General features: G+C 32.1%; 1 protein-coding gene across 1 annotated transcript in view; it reads right to left on the bottom strand.

Moving 5' to 3' along the window:
• Positions 1–13,121, bottom strand: part of LOC132905981 (autophagy-related protein 16-1) — a 602,908-nt gene that overhangs the window by 37,350 nt on the left and 552,437 nt on the right. The gene's annotated exons all lie outside the window — the stretch shown is intronic.

Genomic DNA, 13,121 nt, shown 5'->3' with positions numbered 1-13,121 from the left:
ATAGGATCATTTGTAATCTACGTGACGTATTAAAAATGATTCGTAGCAATTGGATGCTTGGATTCTACTGGCGAGCATATTGCTGTGGTTCTGAACTGTGAAAAGTTTTCTTGATAGCATGAGTTATGGAAAGTTATCTATTAAATTCTGTAAAAGTACTTCTTTTAACATGGAATACTTGTAATTCTATGACTATGAAATTTTTATGTCGAAAAACTCGTAGCTTTTTCATATTAATTGTTTGATACATCTATTAACTGTCAGCTTTTTTGTATGTATAGAACTTCTATATAATTCTATAGATTAGAATTCTTTTAATTCATTTTCTATTATGAGTCAGATTTTAGATTTTTTGTAGATGACATTTTATATAACATTCTTCAATGGACTCAATTAAAAAATATTCTTCGTTAATCGTTTGATTTAAAAAGGATCTTTATATCTGGGGATTGATGCTACGAAATTTGTACAAATCTGTATGTAGAATACGTTGCTTATTAATATATGTGTTGCTTTATATAACTACAGAATAAATGAAAGTAAGATACAAAATGGAATTAAACTTAAATTTTATTTCACGTGAAATAAGAAGCACGTATAAGTGATTGAAACTGTAATGTAAAATAGTTATGGTATGCACTGTATGCAAGGTACGATGTAATTTGTGTTGCAACCGAAGAGGCTTAAAGTGTATACCAGGTTTCCTTTTCGAGGAAATTGAGTTTGAAAATCTTCTGAGTACATGCGACAAAGATGCCTCAGTGATTCTACATGTATGTCACTATTAGGCTTCGATGTAATATACTCTACACTCTGTCTGCATCAAGCTGATACATGTTAACAAGGAAAGCTATGAGTGATCAATTAATAAAGTCAATAATTTCTTAACGTGCTGGAAGATGTTGTTAGATACTAGGAATATAATGCATCGTTAACGTACTAAGAAATAATACAGATTATAAGGCCTATCATATGGCCATTAACTAAATAAAATAAGTAATTAAATAAAATCAAATAGAAATAGTATGAAATTAATAAATATGAATGGAATACATAAATTGCTTCTGTTAAAATAAATTGAAATTCTAGCTAGGATCGTGTTATTGACACAGATAGATTTTTTGTATGTATTCTCAACAATTTACTGAATTCTATTTACACGTTAAAAATAAAACAAATATTGCACGTATATCGATTTCTGGAATTATATTAAAAGGGTGTGTGTAACTGAAATACGATAATTTTAATCAATATAAAAAATTTGCTAATGTAAATATAATTGTTATAAGATTCTAATAATTAGTTGTTTCAGTTTAGATTTATTAGAATGAATGCAATAACAACCATCGTAATTCATAGCTTAAACAATATAGACATTTATAACCTAAATAACAAAAATATATACGTATTGAAACGAAACGATAATATAATATGAAAAACTAATGCGAATATGGTTACAATATTTCAATTGTTAGTATATCCATGTCAACCTCAATTACCCAGTTGCGTGACTTTGATTAAATCAATGAATACGCTTTGAAGTTACGTGTCAATATTCATATTAATTTCGGTTAGTATCCTAAAACATGATCTAAATGCAAAACGTATTGATCATTTTAATTTCAATATATTATTATCGCTTATTCCCTTGCATCGTAGAATGAAATATGTATTGAGGTATTTAAATGACGTGATGTGAATTTTCATTGTAAATTTTACTATATTATACTACAGCCAGATTGCTAGTAATATTGTTAAAGCAATCTTAAAAAAGTTTTCATAAAATCACGACGCATCGTATTAAGAACCGGTATTTATAGCTAACCAGTTTATAATGAGAGAAAATTATTATAACTACGGATAATATATATTTTATGGATTGAAATCTAGATAGCCTTTATGTCTATATTTATATATACATTTCGTTTTACATAAATAGTACAGTACAAAATGGTGTATATAATTAACTTAATCTCATGAGAAATAGCCTCTCCAATAACTCAATTACGAAAATAGAATATTTTGACATTATCGATATATTAACGTTTATGAAATAATTAAAATGTAATAATAATACTAATGTATAATAATTTGGTAATTACGTTTATCAGTAATCACTATATAATCAATTCGTTCCTGTAAGTAAGAAATATCCCGGATATGAATGAATTATAAACACCAATTATTAATTCATTTTAGTCATAAATGTAATCAAATTAAATTGTTTGTTACTTTCATTTATAACACTTTCATTTATATTATTCTAGCACTAAATTTTTCCAATCATCAAAAAGTCAATAATATCTTAATACACCAATTAATAGCTCTAAATAGTACACTGGAAGTATTTTCTAAAAAATTGAAAAAGACAATCAAGACATTAAAAAAATAATACGTAAAGTGTTGTGTAAAATGTAGTACAACAATAGAAGGAGAAGCTTCCTTAAGTAAAATTCAGACAAGAATAGAGTTGAGGATTTCTTCATGTACATAATATACTACTTTAAGGAGTTGGAGAATGTGGAAGAAAAATGTTTATTTCAATCTGCTATTCTATAAAATATATCAACCCTGAGTCAAAAATCTTTTCACGCAATTCTGAATGAGTTTTCAAGTTCTTGTATATTCATTTCCCCGTCAATTTTTTTCTGATGTCTGACTATAATTGCTGTGACTACTATTGACGCTTACTCTTTATATGCACTCTTTTCAGAAGCCAAATTGACTAATTCCACATTTTCTAAGTTTCACAACTTTAATATCTAAATACGTGACTAGTATCGAGCTTCTCAAAAAAAGCAAATGATTTATTTCTATAAGCTTATTTGTTTTAAGAAAATGATAAACAAGGATAAATTCTAAGGAAATTATTACATTCAACGCAGTTTTCTTTACTCTTTAATTTATGAATGTAGTAGATACGGCTCATATCATGTATTATAATCACATTTTTTCAAACAGCATATTCTAAAAAGCATCCAATTTATCAAACCTGCATAATTGTAAAACGATCTCTAAGTTATCAAAGCGTACGCTTTACGAAAGCACTTTACTTTTTCCTCGCGTACTTTTATCCCATAGAACTGGTTATCCAGAACTTCCGATCGAGATAGGCGCGTGAATTATAAATATAGTTTGCCCACTAATTCATTCGAGAACTTTGTCATCGCCCAATAAAAATGTCACCGTGTAAAAGTCGCGACAACGGTCGGCCACTATTTTCCATTGACGCCTCTAAACAATAAAAGAGCGAGATATACAGGCTAATAAAGTTATCCGACACACATGGCCTGTCCTCTCTGCTTCGCCGTTTAATGGTGAAGAATTCAAGCGTAACGTCGACAAGGGAAACACGAACAACTCGAGGGCTGTTCCAGAGAACGGGGCGCCGTGAAAAAGAAGAGTTCGCCAATTTTAAGGTACACGGGCGTCGGGAGCTCTTGAAAAATGTCCTAATGTAAATTAATGGGCCAGAAGTTTAGCCAGAAGGGCTGTAACTTGAAAGAAACACAGGTAGGAGGGCACCGGCACCCACCTACGTTATACGAGTCAAGAAAAGAACTTTTTCCACGGAAAGGGGGCAAAGGGAAAAGAGAGGGCGAACCGAAAGTATACTATAATCCCACGTCTCGAGAAGTTGGTCGAAAGTGCAGAGGTGAGTTCCCCGTTTCTTACAGGAGCATCAAACGATCCACTGGATTCTCTCTTCCGATTGTATCTTCCGCTCAATCAGATTCGAATTTACGATTGCACGCCCTTTTGCGATGTTTATCAGATTCAAATTTCTTTTATCGTCTTTCTTCTTCGATGGTAAATCAAATGGGCAAATTTTGAGGTAATCTCGAAAAAATCCAAAGTAGAAATTTATTGTCTTAGAAATTGACTGGTTCACTTTAACTTTTTCTGAAGATATATAAATTACATTTCTCAATGTATGGTACAAAAAAATGAGAAACGCATTAGGTAGGCAATAAGATAGAGATCTTAATTAATCGTACGCCACAATCATATCTGCAACAATGATTACAAAGTTACAAAATAAATTATTTTAACAATAATCTTAGAATTTGTTTATAAATACTTTGCAGTCTGCATCAAGAAGTATGTTCCTTGAAAAGAAGAAAATTTGATATAGGTATATATAAGCTTCAAAAAATATATTAATCTTATAGTAAACTTATTGGTATATTTAGTGAAATCAGAGGATCATATGAAATTCACTAAAATTCAAAATGACAAGGACACACGAATTTATACGTATACGTGCATTTTTTAATATTTTTGAATAATAGAAAAAGACACAGTATAGTATAGATGCAAACAGTAAAAGCAAAGAAGATATCAGTAATGTTCCGTATTAAACTAGTTGCTGAAGACACAAGTTCTACAAATAAAGAACTAAACGTAACTTTGTTTCGAACGCAAGAAAAACCACTAGAAAAGGTAAAATAAAATGCCGATTTCACGGTAAAACCACTGGTCCGCGAGAGGTTAACTTTATATATAAGAACATTACATGGCTTTTTCCAATCGCACGATTCAACGTTCGAAGTGATTTTCCTCTAAGAAAATCACAGGGCATCGGTGCAACGATTTGCCAATTGCTTTTATCGTTGCAGTTTTAACTTTAGTTCGATTCTTTTCCTGCACTGTGCATAAACATGAAAGAAACGAAGAGGTATTCAAGCATATTGCATTCGAGTATTCTTCGCGTTTCTGTTTTGTTCATGTAGCAACAATACCTGTGTGACGTATACAACATTTCAATGTAACAATTAAAATACTTTTTATCTAATATCCTATCAACAGCAAGCAAGTGTCCAAATATTTTCGAGCGGTGGTTTACGTTAACTCCCTCTCTTTCACTTCTTTACGCTTGAAAATACAAAATCAAACGTTATACATCGTTCTTGGAAGATACAGACCAAGATTCACGAAATGTAGGTGATATCTTCTTTTTACGGCGAGCCTGAAACGGCAATGTAAGACGTGTACCAGATGCATCGTTGCAATAAAGGCATAAACTCTTTCGTAGAGTTCTGTCGGAGAGTGAACCGCCGGTAAGATTCGAAGCAGAAAGAGGAATACTGCGAAAGAGAAATAGATGGACCTTCTGAGTTGTACGAAGGTTCAATTAAAGTCGGTAAAAACAGCAAAGAAGAACCTGGTAACCTTCCTGGAAGTAACTAGCGACCTCAGTTTTACAACCAGTGCGTTGTCTTCGTTTTAAAGCCCACAACCGCGAGTTGTATTCGTGTTTTGCCACTGTAGGCACCTTTCAGGTTTTTCTTTTACATATACAAGTATGTGTATACAAAGGTAACAATAGCGACAAATTGCTGTTGTTGAGTAAACTTTGTACTTTATTGGCCTTTCTCTAAGATCGTGTTATTTAGACAGTTGATCCTATGAATGCGTATTACAAATAAAATCCATGTTTTGGATTACTGAATATATCACCGATATATTAGAAAAATGAATGATTCAATCAAAAAATTTAGAATTATTAGAATAATAATCAGTTGTATATAGAGACAGATCTGACAACTATTATTAGACTAACTATTATTCAGATGACATTAGTGGAGGAAGAATTTTTCTTTGCTGGTGTTTTGTATTAATTTGATCAAACAGTTTTTCGTTTATTTCAAAAAAAGTTCCAATTTTTATGTATAAAAGTAAAGCTCTGTTATACGATATATTAATTATTTTTTCCTACCATCTTTCATCATCTATCCAATAGATATGAATATTGCGTAATTTGTATATTTTGTATATTGTACTTAGTTTTATTGAAGAAGATTAAGAAAATTATATTTCATATTTTGAATACACCAAAGTAATATGATATGTAACAATGAATCAATTTCTTTATGGTTTATCATTCATATTTTTAGGGATAATAAAGAAGATATTGTAGCACACAAATATGAAAACTAAAATGATATCGTACATCGTGAAACTAAATAAAAATAGAATTTTCTCTCATCCATTTCCTAGCGATGATTCCCTTGCAATGGTTTATGTTTCTAAATTTATACAATTTGTATAACATGTAAAAACTTCTATAATATATAATTTCACTCTAATTTTACTAGAAATGTTTGGTTGGATAATATGAAATGCGATTTTTAAACTACTGTATCATGACAAGTCTGTTTATATTAAATTTTACTCTAATTATAAACATTATTGGTACTGATGTTCAAATTTAACATTTTGCGTACATAATAATATTATAAACTGGCGTAAACTGTTTATGCCGCCATTTGATATATGTATAGCATTAAAACTATCTCATAATTAAAATAGATATAAAGTTTCCATAATTTCCAAAATGTTATTGATTATGGAACAATTTCTCTCTTCATTCTAACAATTATTTGATATAAACGAAACATAAATACGAATTATAGTGGAATGTTTATAAAAATAACAAAATGTTGTCGTAACTAATTTATCATAACTTTGGCAATTATCATTGAAATAAATTATCCATGTTATAATTATTATTACTCTCACTTTACAAAACTTTCTCGTACTTTATATAATACCTCTAAATGAAAATGGTCAACTGTACCTTCATCGGTAATCGAAAAAGAAATCTAAACAACCTCACCAATTAACATAACACAAGATTTTCCGCTAGAAATCGCAAGAAATCTACTGAGAAACATATAGCGAAACGTAACTCAGCCGACCATGGGAATGTGTTAAGGATGTAACCGAATCCATTCTAGTTTTCCCAAAGCAAAAATATGCTTTACTCGACTGCACAAAGTTTTATCGTATCATGTATCGATTCACGTAAATCGGCTGTTGTTAGCTGCAAAACAAACATCGGCAACTTCCGCGGAAAACATCTCAGGTAAGACACGAAGGTTATATATGCGTTGCTCTAAGCAAAGTTTACACATACTGGAATACTAGGCAGGCGAGCGCCAAGCGACGGTTCTATAGCGTTCTCATCGTTTTTCACTGCCACTTCGTTAGTACAGCACGGCACAGAGTGTTTCCGCGAAGCGGAATTCCGCCGCCTTAACGTCCTATCCCATAATTACATCCAACTTGGTCGATGGTTTGGGTTTGATTGGCCGAAGGTTGTCGTAGCCACGCTCGATACTTGATGAGAAGACCGAAGGAGGAAGAATCGTGGTCGCTTGGCCGCGTGCAAAAAGATCCGATGTACACGTGACTTAGTGCGCCATCATGAAATGTCGACCAACGACACGAGATATCACCGTTTTATTGGTTTTCCCGACCGAAGATTATAGCATGTTAACCTGTTACATGGACTTTTACGCGGCAAAAACCGCCCGCTATAAAGTGACACCGTATAAACCGACAAGTGAATGGTGAATAGCGCACATAGTCAACTGGAAAATCAAATTAATTAGAGGCCAAGAGATGCGGTGGGGATCGAATTAATAACAGGATCGATAAATTTCCGTATGCGCGCGCGGTTATAGATATAATACATGCTACGAATTACTAAACAGGACGTTTTAAAACACTTCATGCGCCGTAAATATTAGTGAAAAGGTATTCGCACAGGTAAGTATTCTAGACGTTTATACTGCAAATGTTAAATATCTGTTTGATAATTTATTGTATTTGTCGGCGTATGTGTTTCGGATTTTATTCGGTGTGTAACGTGATATAAAAGGAAGAACGAGTCAATTTGTTTATTTGATATATGTTTTTAAGAATTTTATTGAGAAAGGTTGAAAATATTTGACGTAAGCGTGCGAGCATATCGATATGTTGCCATTAATTACATATATGATCACATATATCATGGATTTATTGCATTTAATATATAATTTACAGGACTTTATGTTTAATGTATATAAAAGAGGATTTATAGTTTGGCATTTGATGTTTGATAGAACAAAATCGAAATCTCTTTGAAATTTTCTGGTACTGGATGGTAATACTGACCATTTGGCATTCTTGTATATACTAACTATCCTCATCGTATCCTCTCCTGCTAAACCATGGTAGTAAATCAATATTGACAACTGATTTCGATATAACATGATTACAATTCAACATAATATATTGATTAATTGTAATATTATACTAAACAAATTTAGATATTCCAAATCAGAGTATAATGACATATGTATATAAAATCATTTCATTTAATCATAGCCTTGTTTACCATCTCCTTATCAATTTCTATTTCCTCACATCCCTGAGTATTCACATAAAACTAAATCATAAAATAAAAATAAAACAGACGAATATTTAAAACAGCATCTAGATCAATTAGAATACCTTTTATAGTATTAATGAAGTCGGTACTAACCTAAGTTTTATAACACCAAAATGAAGAGGAGCAAATCCCAACACAACGCAAACGTACATAATCAATAACTCAATTGTTCACTTATTAATTAAGCTGTCCTATGTTAACGATACAATGACATATGCTTCACAATAATATCGTTTCGCCCAAAAGATCTATTAAGCCGTTATAATGTGGACTAGAAGGGGTTATATACAGTGGATTAACAGGGAACGTCATCTAGCAGCGTGTCCCTCCATAAAGCGATAAAATATGAACATTATTCCGGACACGTCTCAATATCCATTACCCCAAAATTTCTAAAATTTGCATTTACCACTTTATTGCACTTTCAAGCTCCTCAAAAATATTGCGATAAAAATCCCTATAGTGACATTATTATCATTTGTATTTATGTGTGCTGGATCCTCAAGCAAATAATATACATCGAAAATTGTCGTTTCGTGAAAACCAACTGCATCCATTGATGCGGGTGAAATAGGCTTATTATGATAAAAAAAGAAAAAGAATAAAGAAATCCAACTATACATAACATGAAGATAAGTACCTAGATGCTTTTATCGAAAACTATTTGGGTGCGACCCAGGTATTCAACTGCTCGACTACATCTTCAACATTTTTAGCTGCAGCCTAGCATCTATATTTTCAGAACTGTAATACTGGGAACACATGAAAAGCCATTTCCCCCCTTTACCATTCTTTCTTGACAGCCTTGTTTCCTATCTCTTTTCAACGATTCGATATTGGCCACTGGTCGCATTTTTCATCGAGATTATGGACGTTATATATTCGAAAAATAAGAGAGGATATCATGAAAAGGCAATAAATTACGGTTGTCGGGTAAACATTCCCGTTTAATTAATCCCATTAACGGACCGCCATTTACCGAAATTGAGACATCCCGTTCGTCCCAATTGGATTATCATAACGGAATTTTAATAAAAGCGTTACTGTTATAATTGCTGTAGCGAAGCGTGGATCCTTGAACGAAGCGATCTTAATAAATAGGTTAAATAAGGAACAAAGGATGCTTAGACACAAATGGACTTTTTAAGATAGACCTAGAATAATGCTATTGCATTTCGCGAGCATACTTAAATAAAATTTCAATATTTTAAATATTACTTACTTTTACCGAAACACTTGTTTCCAGTCATTTTCGGAAAATATAACTGCAACGTATTGCTTTATTTAAAGGAAAGAAATGAGAAGTTATTTCAAAATACAGTTATTTCAAATGCCAAAGTTTTATCGTGAACTCCACGCTTGAGAAATTCAACGACGTTATTCTACTTTTAACCATCTTAAAAAATGTCCCCTTTGAAATAAAGTTTCCAGCTTTTCCTTCGATAAACTCTTTTTACTATATCAGAAATAAGAAGATTAAATAAGAATTAAATATTCTAAAGTTTATTTATATGTCCGTAGACAAATTATTTACTTTTAAAATTTCGCACAGGCGCCATAGTGTCATTTTAGAACTAAAATTAGAAATGTTTTGTTAGATCTTCGTGTTAGATGAGAGTACAGCGTGGAGCTTGAGCCTAAACCAACATTACATCATTCTATGTCAGGCAAAAGTGATTTGTCCCATGTTTCATACGGTACGCGTGAAAAACACATCCTGAACTCACGTATGATTAAGCCTTAAATTACGCACGACTGCAATTATTCCCGGTAGTTTATGGTTGTAGTCGACGAATTCAGATGAAATGACTCTTTGATCTTCGTAATAACATAAATGGCTATAAGATGTAGCCCGAAGCGTAAGAGTTGGAGAATGTGAACTAATGTCGTTGCTGGTATTTTCTGGTCTCTGGTCGTTGCTGGTTTCGTAAATTGAATTGTGCATTAAATGTATTACTTAAATGTATTGCTTTGTGCGTGTCATTGCAATATAGTTAAGACGATGGACAAAAACTTCTCACTGTGATGAAAGTATAATTCTATTATAAAAATGAAACATAAATAAAATGTAGGCATCATTATTGCATTTATACTTCCACATATTCTTCAATTTTTGCTTCAGTATTATTACAGATACATTGAGATTAAATCACCATTTAATATATCGAATTAAATAATTTTATGTAACTGAATTGTTTAACGATATCGGTGAATGAATTCGAGCCGAGCGCGAAATTCAAGTTATTTTCTTCTATGAATTTCAACTCAGCTATTATAAAGTGGAAGCTACAATTAATATTAACAACGAACGTATAATTTATTACTGATATTTCAAATATTAATTCATTTTCTAAAATCTAAGATAATGATATTCTACGAGAATAGTGCTGGAAATATTGTATCTCAATAGTAAAAGTATCGATCCCAACGATACGATACTTAAAAACTGGTGAACTTAGTACAGTGAAAAGCAACAGTCCAAATGATGAAAATAAACATTTACGTTTCTCGTGCTTTAGGTCATATTACTCAATATAAATGCAATCGCTCATATTACTCAATATAAATATTTGAAAATAAAGAACGTGGGAAACTAACCAAACTTGAGAATTTATTGTGAATATGAAATTTATAGTAACCATTTGATCACTGGCATCAGGCCACACGTTGCTTGGCGAACATGTCTCTCACGCATCAATGGAAACAAACGCTTACCGTTTCGTAGAAAACTTCGGCGAAGTACAAGGCGTAACGGAATCTTATGCGCTAAATATAGAGATGTCAACTAAACTCAGGGATGCTATGAACAGTTAGAAACAGAATGCATGATGTAAATACTGTTCTACTTAACGTGTAAATACTGTTTTATCTATATACTGTAAATTAGGAAATTAACTCTATATGTACGCTTAGAAACGCGTGTGACGTGCGCTTGTTAAAAATACAAAAGAGAAAAATTTACATACTAGAGAAACGACTTTTAGAGTGGCCTCAGACTATCAATATACAAGGTATCTATTTTACCTCGATACAGTTAAAGATATTTCACTCGAGAATAGACACCCTGTATATTGTCAATATTTCAAGGTTCTCAACTAAAAGGATCAATATCTATTGTCAATATACTTTTGCCAATATTTATTGACATAACGAATTTACGTTCAGAACTTTCAAATATTGACGATATTATTGATTGTCAGAGGGAAATTGACATTCAATTTACACTAATACTTTACATTAATTCATTTTACAGACATGACATTATGCACGCGCTTATTTACTCAAGCTATAGTTACTCCCAATCATTCTAATTTTTTTGAGAATTACATCCTTTATAATACTTTATCTCTGTTTTTATATGTTACAAGCGAAACTTAAATGGAACTTTATATATTTATGTGTGTAACATAATGTGCCACATTAGAGGAGGAAATCATCGATCTATGTTCTATTAGTGTTTCAAGATCATTTAAAGTTTCCCTTCGTTAAACGGCTACAAGAGTTTCCATACTTTGAAACTTCGTAACTTCAAAATGAACTTCAAGTCTTGCAAGACGTTTCACTCGCTACCAGAGTACGGATGTGGTTTCAACATGATGATGCATCTGGTCATAACGACCGCAGGGTTCGAGAAACGCTGAACAACATGTTTTCTGGTCGTTGGATAGGAAAGGGACGTAGAATATCCTTTCCGAGATTCCCAGATTTCATGTTTTTACATTTTTTTTCTTGTGGCGTTTTGTAAAACATAAAGTTCGCTGAGAAAAATCTACTGCTCGGATTACTGATGTCTGCCAACAAATTACCAGAAAAAGTTTCGAAGAGGTAGAACTATCAGTCAAGGACGAAAGGTAGCATCGCGTTGATGCTCAAGGTCATTCAAGAGGAAAAACATCGGATGCATCGAATATTTTCTGGACGGTTTTTCACGATGGAATTGGTTAGATTTTTCAAATTTAACATATTTGTTACAAAGTTACAAGTTATCGGCATTAATAATTTCATAATAAAGTAATTAAAGTTTTACAAATAAATTTTACGAATTAACATAATTGATAGTTGATCACTCTGTTAATGATTTTAACTTCTAACGAAAATCATTCATCTCTCAAGCTGTGCACAAATTTTGCAAATGAAAGTTTAAAATGGGATAGCCTGCACGAAATTTATCAAAATTATCAATAATGTTTATTAATTAAGTTTGCGTTTAAGATGTTCTTTGAAAACAACTAGAGGATACGAGGATGAGAGAAACATATCGACGTAAGGTAGTACTTAAAATAATGGCTTAAAATAGATTAAGGCAATTCTCCAGCTTCGAAGCTATCTTTTTCTATTTCTCATAATTTCGATAGGATACTTTCGAGACGAATTGTTATTGCCCGGGGTAAAATTGGAGATTTACAATTAATTTGAAAACATGAAGATGCTCGTATCTATTAATTTCCCGATGTTGCAAAAACGTTGACCTTTGATATAGAGATAAATTGTAGGTTACGGAAAATATAATTATAGAGAGAAATGTCCATAATCGGAATTTTTCTTTTATTTATCATGGACTTGTACATTTCTAGCATCATTCACATCAGTTAAAGCTTTCAGCTGGTTTTCAAAGTTTATTGGAATTCTTCGGGCTTGGTAAACATTTTCGCATTTTTCAGATGTTCGAGTTTCCAAACGATACGCGGAGAAGACGTAAAATTTTAATCTCTCGTTCCAAAGGGCATAAAGTGTTCCGAGTGCACGGCTAATCACACTAAATCGCAGGACATGGTGGTTGTCCTTTTATTTTCTCTCTTTTTTTTTCTTTTTTTTTTTACAGAACGATCGCAATGAAGGTTCGCCTCGCGAACTTAAATCAAATTCGCTATATTATCATGGCGATTTCAACGTCAGTAGAGGA

Source organism: Bombus pascuorum, chromosome 4, assembly GCF_905332965.1.
Source record: "Bombus pascuorum chromosome 4, iyBomPasc1.1, whole genome shotgun sequence".
Lineage (NCBI taxonomy): Eukaryota > Metazoa > Arthropoda > Insecta > Hymenoptera > Apidae > Bombus > Bombus pascuorum.
Note: the sequence above shows the minus strand (reverse complement) of the source record. Positions and strands in the feature narration are given on the sequence as shown.